Below are 11662 nucleotides of genomic sequence, written 5' to 3'. Positions count from 1 at the left end.
TGTTCTGGGTTTATTTGACCAAATCAGACGTTTTACAAATGATGGCACTTACATCTATGTGGACCTTCAGGCTGTGATACAGTAAAGTTTATTTACATTTTGGTCCAAAAAATTGGAGTCGTGTTTCCCCTTCACACCCAGGTAGGGTCAAGTTCTGTCTTCCCACTCCTGCAGACTCTGGAGGGCCTGTGGATACAATTCCATACAACGGGACAGCGACCCAGTCAGCGATCAGGAGCAGCAGGTCTCGCCCTCATGTGGCGGTCGAGGTCTTCCTTCGGACGAGAGCGCCGACCACTGTGTTTCTCTCCCAGCAGCTTCCTTGCGAATCCAAGAAGGTTCACGACGAAGGCACTGCACTTGCAAGCCGTCTCCTTGCCCAGTACTTACCTCTAGGTTATAAACGCCTTTAAGTTTCTTTTCATGTCATTAAACACTGAAAGGATGAACTATATTGACTCATTGTGTTCTTTGGCATCACATCTACACATTTTGAATTTAGTTTCCTTGAACTAGCACTCGACGCTTCCACCGCTAACTTCCTGTTCAGCCCTCGGCTGGTGGTTTCAGGTGAGCGTGTTCTGAGGAGCAACTCTATTCTGCCAACGACTCATAATTGAGCTAAAATGTTTTTTCTTACAAGAAAAAAAAAAAAAAAAAGTGGAGCTTCAGCTGAAATCCAGGGAAACAATTCAGCTTTGCCAGAATAGTTTGCAGACAATGTGTCACGACATGGCGAGGCAACAGCAACCAGAGCAACAGCCATCACGGCTTCCATTTCATCCATATTTTCCACTGAAAAGTCACTTCCTACTTCGGCTTTGCTGCATGTTTTGCAGAGCAGACGTTCAAGAACCGCATTGCTTTTACTTTGCGGGGACGCCATGATAAGGCGTTGCATCCAATTAACTCTGCCACACTTTTACTGTTCTATAGCGTGTACGGGCAGAGCAAGTACTGTCAATGCTGTGATTCGATCCGTAATTGCATCGTATGATTGGCTGGACGCCGGGCAGAGTTTCACAGAAAAAAGGCTCCATAACTTATTCATTTGCGGTGCACTGAGTGTGCAGCTTAAAAACATGCAATAGACACATCCTGGTCATTTCTGACCAGTCAATGAATGTCTGAACTAAACAGTCCAAAATGCAGACAGAAATACTGCAAGTCAATCTCAAAGTGAAGGATTTCCAAGTGCAATATTTAGAAGAAATACTAAAGATTATCTTTGCACTAAAGAGTCGCTGCATCAGACTCGGAGTCAAACGTAGAAAAATGTTTAACAGGAAAAGGATAAACTAAAAAGGATTTTAAAAAATAAAGTGACACTGATATTAGGGTGTACAAGTACACTTTATTTTCACAGCAGGAAAACTACAAGCATTTAAAATTGCAACAGGTAAAGACACCGCAAACATTTTGCTAACTTTACACTAAAGTAATCACACACACACACACACACACACTACCTTGCTTGTGTTGGACAGGCTTCTTCTGGGGCTCAGGATCCTTGTCAGGACGCCTACAAGACCAAACAAAACATTTACGGACGGCGTCTGAAAGAACCTTGGAATTAAATACATTGATTTAACCACGGCCGTAACCTGACATGTAACTCCTGCAGCTCTGAGGCAGAGCCACTAACACTGAGCATCACATCTGCAGTTTCTACTTTCACCTCCAGAACATTTCCTTAAGTCCTCCTTCAGGGGAACTCCAGTTCTCTTCCAGTGAAGAGAAAAGAATCAGTCACTTAAACAGTCTTCATGAGCCTAAACAGATGAGCACAGGTGCAAAGATCACCAGAGGTCAGAAACATATACAAGCACATTTTCATTTAACAAAAAAAAAAAAAAAAAGTGTAAGTGCCAACTTACCCAAGGAGGAAGCAAACACAGCAACCACACACTCTGGTCTCTTCTTACCTTCGGACACAAAAATAAACCACAAATATGTTCTGAATCTTCTCCCTGGCTTTGCTTCAATCAGCCCAATTCCAAATAAAAAATAAGGAACAAACACTCACCAGAGACCACAGGACACAAAACCACTCCAAACAAATGCATCAGATCTAAAAGACAAGACAAACATCTGCATATTTCTTTTTTTTTTTTCTTTTTTTTTTTTTTTTTTTTTTCAACACAAATCCCCAGCAATTTCCTGATGAACCTCAACCTCTCAGCTGGCTCTCCACAGAGATCAGGCGTCGCCCAAAATGACGCCAGTATAAAAAGCCCAGCGTCCTGGCAGGGACCAATAGGAGGCCGCATTTACTAAACGCTTTCACCTGCTGCACATCACCTGCAACATGGAGTAAGATCTGATCCACTGTATTCATCTCTAGAGGGGAAATTCCTTTTTTCACACCAGTGTAAAAGTTATAAAGGAATAAAGGGATAAAGTTGATCCGATCTTATGTGTTGTAGGAAATTCGCAGCAGGTGAAAGCGTTTAGTAAATGCTAATTGGTCGCGGCCTCCTATTGGTCCGTGCCAGGATGGCAGCCTTTTTATACCGGCTGCGACGTCATTCCCGGGAGATGCCGAGGCTCCGAGGAGAACCTGCTGAGTGCTGGATGGTCGCTTTCGGCTGTGGAATCGCAAGAGGTGTCTTGCACACATTGAGTTGCTGCGCTTCATCTTAGTCGGAAGGTAAGAAGGAACCAGAGGTTGTGCTTGACTTTTATTTACTGCATGGTTTTTGCTGCCTTTTTCCTCCCTGTTTTTTGGATCTTTGGAGGAACAAAGACTGTTTTGCTCTGCTGTTTTTTTTTTCTTCTTATTTCTGTCCAAGTAGGTGTTGCTGATTCGTCTCCTCTGATGGGCGATCGTGACCCCGTGCCTTCACAAGAGGCTCTTCAGGCTCGTCCGTCCGGAACGCAACGCTTGGCTTTCGTTTGGATCACCACCTCTGGATGTCAGTCGGTATGTTTGCATGATTCTCCTTTCAATGTACGTGAGGTGGAGAAACCGTTCATTTTGGGAGGGTAGAGTGATACGAGTGGCCCTGAGACATTTGGACATTGCTATTGCAAACTGTCCTGAGTGACAAGATGCAGTCTTAGTATTCCGCATGAACTGCAACAGGGCTCAGAATCAGGCAATACTGCCTAGGAGGTGGTACCAGAGGTGTAGACAAAGTCTGATGTGTTTGTAAAAGTGACAGGATAACATTTGTAGCGTTTAAGAGTTGGTGCATTTAGAACCTGCCGATGTTGCTAGAAAAGCTTAGAAAACCAAAATCATGTTTGGCTGTTTCTTGCCCCATGTCTGGCAATAAATGGGAGCAGCTCCCAAAAAGCTCTGGTTTTGTGCAATCTGCTCAGCTTCATTTTCAGCTTGTCTGGTAGCTACTGTGGAACGGCTGTATTAGCATGAGATTTGAGATACAACTTCCTTTGCACAGCGCTTGTCTGCTTGTTAAAGTGGTGTCTGTTAATCTATGGAAGTGCTTTAGTGTTGTAACTCTTTGCAGTGTATGTTGGTTTCACTGTCTGTTCATCTGTGGCTCTGTTTCCCTCTGTATGTTGCAGGTAGTTCTGAGCAGCTGAGAGCATTTAGTAAATGGTAACCAGTTGCCGTCCCCTATTGGTCCTGGGCGACGCCAGATACCCTCTGGGAGCTGCACCGTCTCTGAACTGGGAATTGCTTTTGGAGGAGGCAGCGGTTGTCAAGCCACAAACTGCTTAGGAGCCGAGGACTTTCTGCTTTTTACCATTGTTTTTGCAAATTTTGAATAAATACTCTTTCCTATAACTTGTGTCTGGATACTTCCGTTCCTCTTGTTTGGTCTCCCTGGCCTAGACGGACCTGATAAATGCCATTAATGAATGCACAAGTTGCATCAGACATAACTTGTGCCATGAAAGGAAAGTCTGATGCAGAGAAGGAAGGTGGATGAGCAGGTGCAAAGCTAAAGACTTGGCAGAGTCAGTTGTACTGACAGGAAGTGACTTGGCGTTGCCTTGAGGAATGTTTTGGAGGTGAAAGTCAGGATTAATTCTGTAATGGAAGATGTGGTGGGTAGGTTTGGTGTCCAGCATAAGCTGTAGTGAATAAATTTTATAAGGTGACTTAAGAGCGGAGGTAGACATCTTGTCTAAGAGTTCATCTGAGGTTCAGTGAGTAACTGTTTTGCAGATTGAAATGTTCTGACATGCATGTGGTTTCTTGGAATGTCGTCTACTAGCTGGTCTTTGTGAATCTAGTCACTATATAGCTGTTGGACACAGGATGTAAAATCTGTCTCAAAGCAGGTTCTGTTCCTGCATAGATCTATATATATATATATATATATATATACTTCAAATCAGCTTGGTGTGAAGGATCCCAGTCCATTTGCTTCATATTGCAAATACTTATGTAGATTTATGTTTACCAGATCAGGCATCAGCAGGCTAATCTTCTGAAACAGAAGGACACTGGTTCAAGTCCATGTATATAGTATATATCTTTGTAGTCTCTGTAAATAGAGAAGTAATTGTGTCTTATCTGTAAAACAGCTCAATGGATTGCATGTATTCCTCAGGACGCTCCTGTTTGACTGAAGGGCAAACTAAAAATTGGCCTAATATACCAAAAGTAGACTCAATGTGGACATTCACAAATAGTCAAATATGTAAATTGTCACTAAAGATGTCTGGCCACTGAGGTGACTGTTGGGTTTCAATGCAGACTGTGAATTAGCATCCATAAACAAGGTTGAAGGTAAAAGAAGGCTTGATGGAACGTCATTGTATTGTTTGCTTTGCAAAGTGTGACGAGAATGTGTGTTTTTCAGATTGTCCTGAGAGTGGAGAAATGTACATCCCAAGTGTTTGTAAATATAATGGTAAGTGATGTCTTGAATTGTTGTTGTTAATTTTGTATAATGTTATTTAGTGTTAAGCACAATGTTAATTGGTTACTGATATTTAAGATGGATTGTTGTGTAGTTGAGGAGGTTTTCTTTGTATGCGTTGAAATGAAAGTATTGTTTGAGAGTGCATCTCTAATTGTTGTTTGTGCTTGTTGCAGGTGTGGTGAGGCCAGAAGTTGTGCATGTAAGAGTGTGCACCCTGGCTAGCTTTGCAAAAATGAATAAAGTATGTATCCCCTCCAAATGTGTGTGGGGCCCCTATTTTCCAAAAAGTAAAATTTAGAAATTTCTCTAGCAGGGCTGTTTCTACGGTGCTCGTCTGCCTGCCCCCCTCTTTCTACCCCCAAAGTCCCCCCGGGGGGCCCTGGTTAGTGGGGCCCCCCCTCCTCCCTATCTCGGCCTGTCTGCCTCCTGCCCTCCTCCTTGCTTCGCCTGACTCCCCCACGTCGGCCTTGTATCGGGGTTGGGACCCGACCTGGCTGTTGTCGGCCTTCCACCGGGCGGGTACCCGATGTGGCTGTGTGACTGGTACTGGACTTGAACCAGCGGTATCACATACAGCGTCAGTGGCTTATGGCACTGCGCTAACCAGTCACAGAGGGAAATCCGGGTTTCTCCTATATAACGTCACACTTAGAGGAAAAAAAAAAAAAAATTGTACTTAGATACATTTGGCAAAGGGAGACTTGATGTAGGCAATATTGACCAGTGCTGGACTCGAACCAGCAGTTTCCAAATGCAGTGTCGGCAGCTTATGGCACTGAGCTAACCGGTTGGTTTCCCAATTTTGGGTTTCACGTATACAACCCTACTCTTAGAGAAAAGCACTTAGAGGGAAAAAAAAATCTTAGGCAAGATGCAGAGCATGCTGTGTCAGGTAGAAAGTAAATAGGCAAAAGGACTTAGAAAAAAAAAATCACCAAATGTCGATGAGAAACTGAGCTTTCCGGTCAGGTGCAGAAATTCAGGTTGAATGTGTCTAACTTTACACTTAGAGAAAAATAGTTAGGAAAAAAAATGGATGAAGCACTTAGGTTTTGAACCACATAGGACCCCCGGGGCACTGATTTTGCACATGTATACTTTATTTTACTTTAGCATAAAAAAACATTTTTCTAACTTTACACAAAACACTTAAGGGGGGGGGATCACCAAATGTCATTTCTCCACACACAAATGTGTGCACGTATAAAAACACACCTGCAACCGTATTTTGTCGGTCTGGGAACGGAACCTTCTCCACAATGTGGATACTGACTTGTATATCCAGAAATCTCTGAATTCATGGAAAGGAAAAGATCAACTTGACAGAACCAGTCCTGAAGAGTTGTGTGTCAATAAATTGTCCGACTGGTGATTGATGCTCATGTGTGTTCTGGGTTTATTTGACCAAATCAGACGTTTTACAAATGATGGCACTTACATCTATGTGGACCTTCAGGCTGTGATACAGTAAAGTTTATTTACATTTTGGTCCAAAAAATTGGAGTCGTGTTTCCCCTTCACACCCAGGTAGGGTCAAGTTCTGTCTTCCCACTCCTGCAGACTCTGGAGGGCCTGTGGATACAATTCCATACAACGGGACAGCGACCCAGTCAGCGATCAGGAGCAGCAGGTCTCGCCCTCATGTGGCGGTCGAGGTCTTCCTTCGGACGAGAGCGCCGACCACTGTGTTTCTCTCCCAGCAGCTTCCTTGCGAATCCAAGAAGGTTCACGACGAAGGCACTGCACTTGCAAGCCGTCTCCTTGCCCAGTACTTACCTCTAGGTTATAAACGCCTTTAAGTTTCTTTTCATGTCATTAAACACTGAAAGGATGAACTATATTGACTCATTGTGTTCTTTGGCATCACATCTACACATTTTGAATTTAGTTTCCTTGAACTAGCACTCGACGCTTCCACCGCTAACTTCCTGTTCAGCCCTCGGCTGGTGGTTTCAGGTGAGCGTGTTCTGAGGAGCAACTCTATTCTGCCAACGACTCATAATTGAGCTAAAATGTTTTTTCTTACAAGAAAAAAAAAAAAAAAAAGTGGAGCTTCAGCTGAAATCCAGGGAAACAATTCAGCTTTGCCAGAATAGTTTGCAGACAATGTGTCACGACATGGCGAGGCAACAGCAACCAGAGCAACAGCCATCACGGCTTCCATTTCATCCATATTTTCCACTGAAAAGTCACTTCCTACTTCGGCTTTGCTGCATGTTTTGCAGAGCAGACGTTCAAGAACCGCATTGCTTTTACTTTGCGGGGACGCCATGATAAGGCGTTGCATCCAATTAACTCTGCCACACTTTTACTGTTCTATAGCGTGTACGGGCAGAGCAAGTACTGTCAATGCTGTGATTCGATCCGTAATTGCATCGTATGATTGGCTGGACGCCGGGCAGAGTTTCACAGAAAAAAGGCTCCATAACTTATTCATTTGCGGTGCACTGAGTGTGCAGCTTAAAAACATGCAATAGACACATCCTGGTCATTTCTGACCAGTCAATGAATGTCTGAACTAAACAGTCCAAAATGCAGACAGAAATACTGCAAGTCAATCTCAAAGTGAAGGATTTCCAAGTGCAATATTTAGAAGAAATACTAAAGATTATCTTTGCACTAAAGAGTCGCTGCATCAGACTCGGAGTCAAACGTAGAAAAATGTTTAACAGGAAAAGGATAAACTAAAAAGGATTTTAAAAAATAAAGTGACACTGATATTAGGGTGTACAAGTACACTTTATTTTCACAGCAGGAAAACTACAAGCATTTAAAATTGCAACAGGTAAAGACACCGCAAACATTTTGCTAACTTTACACTAAAGTAATCACACACACACACACACACACACTACCTTGCTTGTGTTGGACAGGCTTCTTCTGGGGCTCAGGATCCTTGTCAGGACGCCTACAAGACCAAACAAAACATTTACGGACGGCGTCTGAAAGAACCTTGGAATTAAATACATTGATTTAACCACGGCCGTAACCTGACATGTAACTCCTGCAGCTCTGAGGCAGAGCCACTAACACTGAGCATCACATCTGCAGTTTCTACTTTCACCTCCAGAACATTTCCTTAAGTCCTCCTTCAGGGGAACTCCAGTTCTCTTCCAGTGAAGAGAAAAGAATCAGTCACTTAAACAGTCTTCATGAGCCTAAACAGATGAGCACAGGTGCAAAGATCACCAGAGGTCAGAAACATATACAAGCACATTTTCATTTAACAAAAAAAAAAAAAAAAAGTGTAAGTGCCAACTTACCCAAGGAGGAAGCAAACACAGCAACCACACACTCTGGTCTCTTCTTACCTTCGGACACAAAAATAAACCACAAATATGTTCTGAATCTTCTCCCTGGCTTTGCTTCAATCAGCCCAATTCCAAATAAAAAATAAGGAACAAACACTCACCAGAGACCACAGGACACAAAACCACTCCAAACAAATGCATCAGATCTAAAAGACAAGACAAACATCTGCATATTTCTTTTTTTTTTTTCTTTTTTTTTTTTTTTTTTTTTTCAACACAAATCCCCAGCAATTTCCTGATGAACCTCAACCTCTCAGCTGGCTCTCCACAGAGATCAGGCGTCGCCCAAAATGACGCCAGTATAAAAAGCCCAGCGTCCTGGCAGGGACCAATAGGAGGCCGCATTTACTAAACGCTTTCACCTGCTGCACATCACCTGCAACATGGAGTAAGATCTGATCCACTGTATTCATCTCTAGAGGGGAAATTCCTTTTTTCACACCAGTGTAAAAGTTATAAAGGAATAAAGGGATAAAGTTGATCCGATCTTATGTGTTGTAGGAAATTCGCAGCAGGTGAAAGCGTTTAGTAAATGCTAATTGGTCGCGGCCTCCTATTGGTCCGTGCCAGGATGGCAGCCTTTTTATACCGGCTGCGACGTCATTCCCGGGAGATGCCGAGGCTCCGAGGAGAACCTGCTGAGTGCTGGATGGTCGCTTTCGGCTGTGGAATCGCAAGAGGTGTCTTGCACACATTGAGTTGCTGCGCTTCATCTTAGTCGGAAGGTAAGAAGGAACCAGAGGTTGTGCTTGACTTTTATTTACTGCATGGTTTTTGCTGCCTTTTTCCTCCCTGTTTTTTGGATCTTTGGAGGAACAAAGACTGTTTTGCTCTGCTGTTTTTTTTTTCTTCTTATTTCTGTCCAAGTAGGTGTTGCTGATTCGTCTCCTCTGATGGGCGATCGTGACCCCGTGCCTTCACAAGAGGCTCTTCAGGCTCGTCCGTCCGGAACGCAACGCTTGGCTTTCGTTTGGATCACCACCTCTGGATGTCAGTCGGTATGTTTGCATGATTCTCCTTTCAATGTACGTGAGGTGGAGAAACCGTTCATTTTGGGAGGGTAGAGTGATACGAGTGGCCCTGAGACATTTGGACATTGCTATTGCAAACTGTCCTGAGTGACAAGATGCAGTCTTAGTATTCCGCATGAACTGCAACAGGGCTCAGAATCAGGCAATACTGCCTAGGAGGTGGTACCAGAGGTGTAGACAAAGTCTGATGTGTTTGTAAAAGTGACAGGATAACATTTGTAGCGTTTAAGAGTTGGTGCATTTAGAACCTGCCGATGTTGCTAGAAAAGCTTAGAAAACCAAAATCATGTTTGGCTGTTTCTTGCCCCATGTCTGGCAATAAATGGGAGCAGCTCCCAAAAAGCTCTGGTTTTGTGCAATCTGCTCAGCTTCATTTTCAGCTTGTCTGGTAGCTACTGTGGAACGGCTGTATTAGCATGAGATTTGAGATACAACTTCCTTTGCACAGCGCTTGTCTGCTTGTTAAAGTGGTGTCTGTTAATCTATGGAAGTGCTTTAGTGTTGTAACTCTTTGCAGTGTATGTTGGTTTCACTGTCTGTTCATCTGTGGCTCTGTTTCCCTCTGTATGTTGCAGGTAGTTCTGAGCAGCTGAGAGCATTTAGTAAATGGTAACCAGTTGCCGTCCCCTATTGGTCCTGGGCGACGCCAGATACCCTCTGGGAGCTGCACCGTCTCTGAACTGGGAATTGCTTTTGGAGGAGGCAGCGGTTGTCAAGCCACAAACTGCTTAGGAGCCGAGGACTTTCTGCTTTTTACCATTGTTTTTGCAAATTTTGAATAAATACTCTTTCCTATAACTTGTGTCTGGATACTTCCGTTCCTCTTGTTTGGTCTCCCTGGCCTAGACGGACCTGATAAATGCCATTAATGAATGCACAAGTTGCATCAGACATAACTTGTGCCATGAAAGGAAAGTCTGATGCAGAGAAGGAAGGTGGATGAGCAGGTGCAAAGCTAAAGACTTGGCAGAGTCAGTTGTACTGACAGGAAGTGACTTGGCGTTGCCTTGAGGAATGTTTTGGAGGTGAAAGTCAGGATTAATTCTGTAATGGAAGATGTGGTGGGTAGGTTTGGTGTCCAGCATAAGCTGTAGTGAATAAATTTTATAAGGTGACTTAAGAGCGGAGGTAGACATCTTGTCTAAGAGTTCATCTGAGGTTCAGTGAGTAACTGTTTTGCAGATTGAAATGTTCTGACATGCATGTGGTTTCTTGGAATGTCGTCTACTAGCTGGTCTTTGTGAATCTAGTCACTATATAGCTGTTGGACACAGGATGTAAAATCTGTCTCAAAGCAGGTTCTGTTCCTGCATAGATCTATATATATATATATATATATATATACTTCAAATCAGCTTGGTGTGAAGGATCCCAGTCCATTTGCTTCATATTGCAAATACTTATGTAGATTTATGTTTACCAGATCAGGCATCAGCAGGCTAATCTTCTGAAACAGAAGGACACTGGTTCAAGTCCATGTATATAGTATATATCTTTGTAGTCTCTGTAAATAGAGAAGTAATTGTGTCTTATCTGTAAAACAGCTCAATGGATTGCATGTATTCCTCAGGACGCTCCTGTTTGACTGAAGGGCAAACTAAAAATTGGCCTAATATACCAAAAGTAGACTCAATGTGGACATTCACAAATAGTCAAATATGTAAATTGTCACTAAAGATGTCTGGCCACTGAGGTGACTGTTGGGTTTCAATGCAGACTGTGAATTAGCATCCATAAACAAGGTTGAAGGTAAAAGAAGGCTTGATGGAACGTCATTGTATTGTTTGCTTTGCAAAGTGTGACGAGAATGTGTGTTTTTCAGATTGTCCTGAGAGTGGAGAAATGTACATCCCAAGTGTTTGTAAATATAATGGTAAGTGATGTCTTGAATTGTTGTTGTTAATTTTGTATAATGTTATTTAGTGTTAAGCACAATGTTAATTGGTTACTGATATTTAAGATGGATTGTTGTGTAGTTGAGGAGGTTTTCTTTGTATGCGTTGAAATGAAAGTATTGTTTGAGAGTGCATCTCTAATTGTTGTTTGTGCTTGTTGCAGGTGTGGTGAGGCCAGAAGTTGTGCATGTAAGAGTGTGCACCCTGGCTAGCTTTGCAAAAATGAATAAAGTATGTATCCCCTCCAAATGTGTGTGGGGCCCCTATTTTCCAAAAAGTAAAATTTAGAAATTTCTCTAGCAGGGCTGTTTCTACGGTGCTCGTCTGCCTGCCCCCCTCTTTCTACCCCCAAAGTCCCCCCGGGGGGCCCTGGTTAGTGGGGCCCCCCCTCCTCCCTATCTCGGCCTGTCTGCCTCCTGCCCTCCTCCTTGCTTCGCCTGACTCCCCCACGTCGGCCTTGTATCGGGGTTGGGACCCGACCTGGCTGTTGTCGGCCTTCCACCGGGCGGGTACCCGATGTGGCTGTGTGACTGGTACTGGACTTGAACCAGCGGTATCACATACAGCGTCAGTGGCTTATGGCA

General features: G+C 43.4%; 2 long non-coding RNA genes across 2 annotated transcripts; both read left to right on the top strand.

Moving 5' to 3' along the window:
• Window positions 1-2271: 2271 nt before the first annotated feature.
• On the top strand, window positions 2272-3719 carry LOC147219647 (uncharacterized). Its single transcript, XR_015108047.1, has 3 exons — window positions 2272-2650; window positions 2796-2923; window positions 3532-3719. It is a non-coding gene; the product is annotated as an uncharacterized LOC147219647 (long non-coding RNA).
• Window positions 3720-8498: 4779 nt separating this feature from the next.
• On the top strand, window positions 8499-9946 carry LOC147219646 (uncharacterized). Its single transcript, XR_015108046.1, has 3 exons — window positions 8499-8877; window positions 9023-9150; window positions 9759-9946. It is a non-coding gene; the product is annotated as an uncharacterized LOC147219646 (long non-coding RNA).
• Window positions 9947-11662: the final 1716 nt, after the last annotated feature.

This window comes from Fistularia commersonii, chromosome 24, assembly GCF_037954325.1.
Source record: "Fistularia commersonii isolate RoL2024-O1a breed Wild chromosome 24, RoL_Fcom_v1.0, whole genome shotgun sequence".
Classification (NCBI taxonomy): Eukaryota; Metazoa; Chordata; class Actinopteri; order Syngnathiformes; family Fistulariidae; genus Fistularia; species Fistularia commersonii.
Note: the sequence above shows the minus strand (reverse complement) of the source record. Positions and strands in the feature narration are given on the sequence as shown.